The sequence below is a fragment of the Larimichthys crocea genome, unplaced genomic scaffold, assembly GCF_000972845.2.
Source record: "Larimichthys crocea isolate SSNF unplaced genomic scaffold, L_crocea_2.0 scaffold269, whole genome shotgun sequence".
Lineage (NCBI taxonomy): Eukaryota > Metazoa > Chordata > Actinopteri > Sciaenidae > Larimichthys > Larimichthys crocea.
In genome coordinates this window covers 1,008,541-1,015,392 of record NW_020853550.1, presented here as the reverse complement: position 1 = coordinate 1,015,392, position 6,852 = coordinate 1,008,541, and the positions used below count along the sequence as shown (strand labels likewise).

At 45.0% G+C, this 6,852-nt stretch overlaps 1 pseudogene; it reads left to right on the top strand.

The window, feature by feature from the left end:
* The first annotated feature begins 2,030 nt into the window (after nt 1-2,030).
* On the top strand, nt 2,031-5,439 carry LOC113744882 (protein Wnt-7a-like; annotated as a pseudogene).
* The last annotated feature ends 1,413 nt before the right edge of the window (nt 5,440-6,852 follow it).

Sequence of the window (6,852 nt, the reverse complement as noted above, 5' to 3'; positions counted from 1 at the left end):
GAAGCATGAAATATTACAAATAAAGGCTTTGGTAGTTCTTTCTTTCAAAGGTGAAGTGTTGTAGCAGTGGATTCCTCACACTGACACAGGTGTTCCAGTCAGGGCCGGTCCTAGCTATGGGCAATGTGGGCGGCCGCCCAGGGCGCATTCTCCGTGGGGGGCGCACGAACGCCCGAAAAAGCTAAAAACCTCGGTAATTTCGATACCGCTCACTAAGTTAGCGGAGCGGGCGCCCCGGGAGCGGGGTGTTAGAAGGCAGAGGGGGGCGTCGGACAGACCGAGGGGGGCGCACGCATGAGTCGCCCGGGGGGGGGGGGGGGGGGGGGGGTGTGGGGGGGGGGGGGGGGTGGGTTCGCCCAGGGCGCAAATGTGGCCAGGACCGGCGCTGGTTCCAGTATAGATCAGAGCTCAGCTCTCCTCAGTAAATCTCGCGTGTACTTGGTCCAGACAAAGGTCTGTTCTGTTCAGGCACATGTGTTCCACCTGGGTCTGTGCCGGCACACTCAAACAGGTTCATTTTCTGGCCTTGACCTTTTGAACATGATGGTAGTAGTTGCACAGTTGTGTCAGCAGGTGGAGCTGCAGCCCGTGAACTAAAAGCATGGTTCTTCCTGCACGGAAGACCACCATGAAGTCAGCGAGTCAGGAGAAAAATCTCATGTGATATATGAAGAGCATTAAAATGATCAAATATGAAAGAATTACTGGATAAGTAATGATGCATTACCTACAGCACCTCCCACCATCAACTCATTTATAGGTGTACCTGTGCACACTGTAAAAAAATGTCTTCATTTTCGTCAAAGAATATGACGAAGATGAAATATGTTTTATTGTTACAGTAAAACACAGTCATATTTCATGGAAACATTTTGAGGGGATTTATGCAAAGAAAGAATTTTGTATTTGGAGACTGTTTTATGAACAGGAAAACACTGTAATATTTCATGGCAAAAGTATTATTATACAGCATTAATATGGTATGTTCATGTCAGTTATATGACAAAACAACAGTATTATCCTTTACAGTAAAATTAGGAAAAATTATACAGTGTGTTGTTAGTTTATTACGGTAAAATAATCCTGGCAATCACAGCTGCCAGTTTTTTTTTTTTTTTTTTTTTTTTTTTTTTTTTTTTTTTACAGTACAACATATTTAATAATATTTTACAATGTGGAGTATGGAGTAAGTATGAAGTAGCATAAAGTGGAAACACTCAAGCAAAAAATTCAATTAATACAGTAGTTCAGTTCATTCACACTGTGTGTGTGGTGGTGTGTGGTGTGTGTGTGTGTGTGTGTGTGGTGTGGTGTGTGTGTGGTGTGTGGTGTGTGTGGAGGGGGGTCAAAACTTGTCAGGAACAGTGGATCGGTGGGAGGGGCGTTTATTGCTGGAACCTGAATAAAACCGTGCCGGTAGCTGCTCGTCTATCAGACATGAGGAGGACGATCCAGAGCCCGGGGACAGTATGTGTGGTGGTGTGTGAAGAGCTGAACATCCAAGACGCTCCTGGTCATAACTGTACCCAGATCTGGTGCAGCAGCGGTGTGTGTGTGTGTGTGTGTGTGTGTGTGTGTGTGGGTGTGTGTGTGTGTGTGTGTCAGATAGAGAAGGACAGATGAGCTGAGCGTGTACGGCAGGCTGAGAGTGTGTGAGCGGCTCAGAGGCAGATCCTCTGCAAAACACGCCTGATAGAAAAAGGTAGACACACACAGGGACACACACACACACACATAGACACCACACACACACACACTACACACAAACACACACACACTCAGCCTGATCAGTGAGGAGCCGAGCTGCTTTACCTGAAACAACAGCCCCAATGCTCCCAGCACAGGCTCACAGCGCCGGACAGCAACCAAATGAAACCAGGACGAGTTGATTTCCACAAACTTTGGTTTGTCCCGAGGAGCTTTTCTTCCCGTCTGCAGCCCGGAACACCTGGACCCCCCCGGGACTCCGCGCACAAAAAGGCTGCTGTTGCAACAGCAGAGCGTGTAACACACCGGCTGGGCGGAGCACCATGAGTAGGAAGGCACGGCGCTGGATTTTCCATTTTTTCCTGTGCCTTGGAGTTGTCTATTTGAAAATCGGGTGAGTTTTGGGGGATGTCCTGCAGGGGCTGCGTGTTTCCACACAAGATTAAAAAAAAATAAAGATTAAAATAATTGGCTTAAGAAAATGTGAGATTTATGATTAATGAGGTGAAGGTCTGGTTAACCTCACATCACGTAATTATAATATCACCAGACGCAGGCAGCCATCACACACAGTCTATCCTCATGTTATTCAAACACCTGCAGAGCCCCAGACGACAAACGCCACATTTTAAACCTCTCACCTTCACCGCAGGGGTCTGCATCGGGGGTGGCTCTGGGAGCGAGCATCATCTGCAATAAAATCCCCGGTTTGGCACCGCGTCAGAGGACTACTGTCAGAGCCGACCGGATGCGATCGATAGTGAGAAGGTTTCAGATGGGGATCATTGAGTGTCAGTTTCAGTTCAACACGGACGCTGGAACTGCTCTGCCCTGGGAGAGAGGACGGTCTTCGGGAAAGAGCTCAGAGTGGGTATGTTGCACCAAGGAAGACCTGTACATCCTCACTGACTGAATGTAATGTCTTTTTATGTCCAGCGAGTTCTGTGATGGGTTCAAAGTCATTTTATTGCACTTATTCTCACATGACACTTATTGCTATAGAGGTCTGTGCAGGCAGGGCAGCTGAGTGTGAATCGGAACGGCACTACAGAATATTGTTTCTGTTTTTGCAGGTTAGAAAGCTTCTAGATGCTTTTTCACACAGATTCCTCTTCACCACGAGTTCTTCCTCCAAAGAGCCATGAAGACGTTGTTGCAACATGTCAGCTGCCTTGTATTTTCATATTTACAGTGCTCACAAGAAGTATTTTCTAACTAATAAAATAGTTATTACTGAGAAATAACTTTCCATTTTTAAATTGCTGCCTAAGAGCACACTGGCGGCCTGATAATTGTGTGTTGCTTGCGCACAGGTCTACAACAGCATGCTTTCTTCATGTATCTCAGTTGTATGTTGTCTTTCAGTTTGCACTGTCTGAGCAAGCGTTTAGGAAGTCGTGAAAAAGTTTTCAATTGCTATAATGGTTCCAGAAATAGCCCCAAAAAAAGGAATTCCTCCGAGGTGCTCGACCTCTGACACTGACAAGAGTCGGAAGCTCAGACTCTGTGCATCTGCCATGGTGGGAACATAAGCCACAGATTTGGTCCTGTGTGTGGAATAAGGCTCGAGGGCGATGCTTGCTCCAGAGACAGGACTGTGGAAAGAGTCAATCCACACACTGGTGTTCCACGTGTCATCCGAGACAGATGCAGAGCTCAGTGTCATTCTCACAGCAAGTGTCTTTAAAGATTACAGCTCACATCTCGTTTGAGCCTTAATTCATGCTGATTGCTGCATTGTACCTGACGGCCTTATATTATATCATACTGCCCGAGGTGTTTGTAGTATTAGCTGCAACAAATAGAGTGCAGTCTGGACGAGTCTCCTAACCCACAGTTAAAGCTGTGAGATCTCCTGTTTGATGTGTCAGTAGAAACAGTGATAACGCTTCCTGTCCTCATGAAGTCATCTGTGATCGGAACGGTTGAGGTGACCACATTGCCATCTTTTACAGCGAACACACACTGTGATTCTCTGCATCCCCTCCACCTCCTGTTGCAGACCTACACCACCTATTCTCGCTACGTCCTGTTGACCCCCCCGCCCCCCCCCCCCCCCAAAAAAAAAGCTTCAAGTTCAGACAAGTACTTTCTTCCAGGTTTACAAATTTACTCCAGGTCCTGCAGCTTTGGCAAGAGGAGACGTTTTATGTCGACTGATTTTCTAGACCACTGCTTCAGGCCAAGAGCTACACTTTTTTTATGCATATCAAAGCTTTCAGGATTAGGAATCCAGGTTTTACCCCAGATTTATACAATCAGGCAGAGTTCCAGGAGCCGGCAGGTCGTCTCGAGCGGTCCAGGGTCCACGCTGCCCTTTCACAGAGTCTGTCTGAATCCATTGTTTTGTTTCAGCAGACTGGAACACGGATAACTGACAGAACACATCAATTCAGGATTGTTTTTTGGCAGTGATGCAGCAATGTACAGTATTTTTTGGCATTAGGATCAAGTATCCTCCCCACCCACTAAGCTGGCTACTTGAAGAAACTCTCTGTGGGTACAGGCTGCTTCTTTACCGGCTGATCAGAGAGCCGGATTAATATCTTTACATGTTCGATGGCCAGATGGCTCCAGTCTGATCTACTTTGCACTTTGAAATTGTCTTTTCAATGAAAGTGAATGTGAGTATGACAGCACAGAATTTTATCCACTGTGTGACAGAGAATGATCTAAAATCCTTGTATGGATGTGTAATTGTTGAAGATGATGACTTTATTGGAGTGCTCTTCATGTACTTCTGATCATCTTTGGATGCGTTCCACGTGTGGTCCCAACAGGAAATGTCTCCATTTTAATTAAAAGAGGCAGTTGATCTGAAGCACTCAGATTATGGGAGTGGAAATCCATCCAGGGAGGGAGGCTCTGCATGCCCTCTCAGCTTCACCTCCACAGGATGGATCCTCCCACTGAAAGCATCTTTACCAAATGTACTCAACAGATTCACTGTTAATCGGCCAACATGTGTAGCTGTGCTTTTAGATTTAAAGATGATCACAATCCGTGCGGTTCTTTGATTGTAACTCAACATGAAGCCAAGCTACTTCCCGAGAATTAGCTCCATTATATTTTCTGCAAGATCCAGTTCATCCAGAAGTTTATCTGCTGTAAGAGAGCTTGATTAATGAATTGGACTTGGCTTGACTCATGGATTTTATGATTTGGTTTGAGGCAGCTATGCCAGGTATGTAAGGAGGCTTGACAGTGTCTGAAATAGTGAATCCTGTTGCCGGCAATTGTGATTAAAAATGTCTTCTCTTTATCACAGGCAGTAAGGAGGCTGCATTCACCTACGCTATCATCGCTGCTGGGGTCGCCCATGCAGTCACGCGGCCTGCACCCAGGGAGAGCCTGAGCGGCGGCGGCTGGGACAAGGAGAAACAGGTTTTCTACAACCAGGAGGGGGCTGGAAGTGGGGGCGGCTTGTTCTGCGACGTCCACTAGGCCTGGTTTTCTCTAAGGTGTTTGTGGATGCACGGGAGATCAAGCAGAATGCCAGGACGCTCATGAATTTACATAACAATGAAGTGGGACGCAAGGTAGGTTTGTTATTCTGCAGCGAACCTTTTATTTAGTTTGAACAGGTCCAAAACCAACCAGCAAGAAGATCTTAAGAAATCTGGACAAATCAGGGAAACATCTAAGATGTCCTATGATTTATGCACACTACTTGCTGTACAGTTGTCAAGCGGTATCCCAGCAGGCACCGAACGAGTGGCAGATGCTCCCTGAACAATCTGTCACATACCTCACCCGAGCCTGTAATAACCCAACAGCGTCTCTGGGTTTACATCATTTACATCATACAGCTCTGTTTAAACCTGAGTTAACACTAATTCATTCCTGCCTCCTGACCTGCTGTGCTGACCAGCAGGTGGAATCACCTGGAAATGAATGAACTTGAATGCTCTTAATGCTCTTCTTATGCTCTACTATTGAAGCACCAGAATTACAACCCACCTGTTCTCACTGTGTACTTTAGAATAGCATTTATTGTGACACAATATACTACCCACCAGTATCATTTTAAATGACCACCTCCATGACATGCTAAAAACACACTTTGCCAGTTTACTAGGTCCACATGGCTGAAACTAATGCAGTCCAATACCTTCATGAAGGTTAGAGGTTAAACGACTTTGACAAGGGCCAAATTGTGAAGGCTAGACAACTGAGTCAGAGTGTCTGCAGCTCCTGTGGGGTGTTCCTGTCTGCAGTGGTTAGCAGCTGACTAAAGTGGCTCAATGATACACATGGGGAGTAAAGGCTGGTCCACGTGGTCTGATCCACCAGACATGTTACCGTAGCTCAAATTGCTAAATGAGTTCATGCTGGTTTGGATAGAAAGATGTCAGAACACATAGTGCACTGCAGTTTGTTGTGTATCAGACAGACAATGACAGACGCCACAGCACACCTTCACAGGTGTGGTGGAGTCCATGCCTCAATGAGTCAGGGCCTACACAACATTAGGCAGGCGGTCACATTATGGCTAATTGGTGCATTTAATGTTTGTGTGTGCACGCCATGCTGATTAACAGTCCACAACGTTTCCCAAATTCTACATTTTATTAGAAATAAAAAAAATACAAGAGAAGTTTATGATCACACGGACAAAACAAAGGCAGACACTATTTTCACCGTGAATTTATATCATAGAGTGAACGTGAACTTCTTTTTAGGAGACAAATATGCTATTGTTAGAATATGAACTCTTTTATTATAATAACCTTTATTTAACCAGATAAAAAATGCATTAAGATGAAGACCTCTTTCACAAGGTGACCTGGCCAAGAAAGGCAGCTGCACACAGAGTGATCAAGACAAACAACAATAACAAATAAGCAGTAAAAATTTAATAGAAAAATATTAAAATGTGAGGAATTGGCAAATAAAGTGGAGAAGTTGTAGGTACAGTGATAATTTAAGAACACAGGCACTGTTCAAAAGATTTGCATTGTCTTGTTTTAGATGAGCAGTTCAGTTTACCTTAAATTCCCTGACAACACATTCAAACTCGTGCATATCTTATCTTTAAAAAGATAACTTATTTATGTTATTAAATGTGATATAATCATGGTACATATGGTGTCATTTAAATAAGGTGAGTAGATGGCAGAAGAGTACAGAGGACAACAGCTCACC